Here is a 447-nt window from a genome sequence, read left to right as displayed (position 1 = left end):
TTATATGTATTTATTTTTTCTTAGTTAATAATTAACCCGGACAAAATAAATTGTTTAATAGATACCAGGGTAGCAAAGATCACAAAATGACTGTGGTGTAACTCCTGTTTATGAGGTAGAAACTCCTTGTTATTTTGGGTACTTGAGTAAATATATAAATTTAGTAAACGGAGTAAAACGCATATGTTAACTGAATACTTTTATTTCCAACATATGTTTCAAAGATTACAAATTATTCCTTCCATAGGAATAGGTGATGTTGATAAGAATGTAATCTTCTCTTCAGGGAAATGCATGGGAACCAGCTTAACTGTAAGACATTTTAACCGATTCCCATGCATTTCCCTTACATTCTTATCAACATCACCTATTCCTATGGAAGGAATAATTTGTAATCTTCGAAACATATGTTGGAAATAAAAGTATTCAGTTAACATATGCGTTTTA

At 30.4% G+C, this 447-nt stretch overlaps 1 protein-coding gene across 1 annotated transcript in view; it reads right to left on the bottom strand.

Annotated features, from left to right (window-relative positions):
• LOC106876906 (cell cycle control protein 50A) overlaps window positions 1-447 on the bottom strand; it is an 18,467-nt gene that overhangs the window by 11,781 nt on the left and 6,239 nt on the right. The window lies entirely within an intron of this gene.

This window comes from Octopus bimaculoides, chromosome 5 (genome assembly GCF_001194135.2).
Source record: "Octopus bimaculoides isolate UCB-OBI-ISO-001 chromosome 5, ASM119413v2, whole genome shotgun sequence".
Lineage (NCBI taxonomy): Eukaryota > Metazoa > Mollusca > Cephalopoda > Octopoda > Octopodidae > Octopus > Octopus bimaculoides.
Note: the sequence above shows the minus strand (reverse complement) of the source record. Positions and strands in the feature narration are given on the sequence as shown.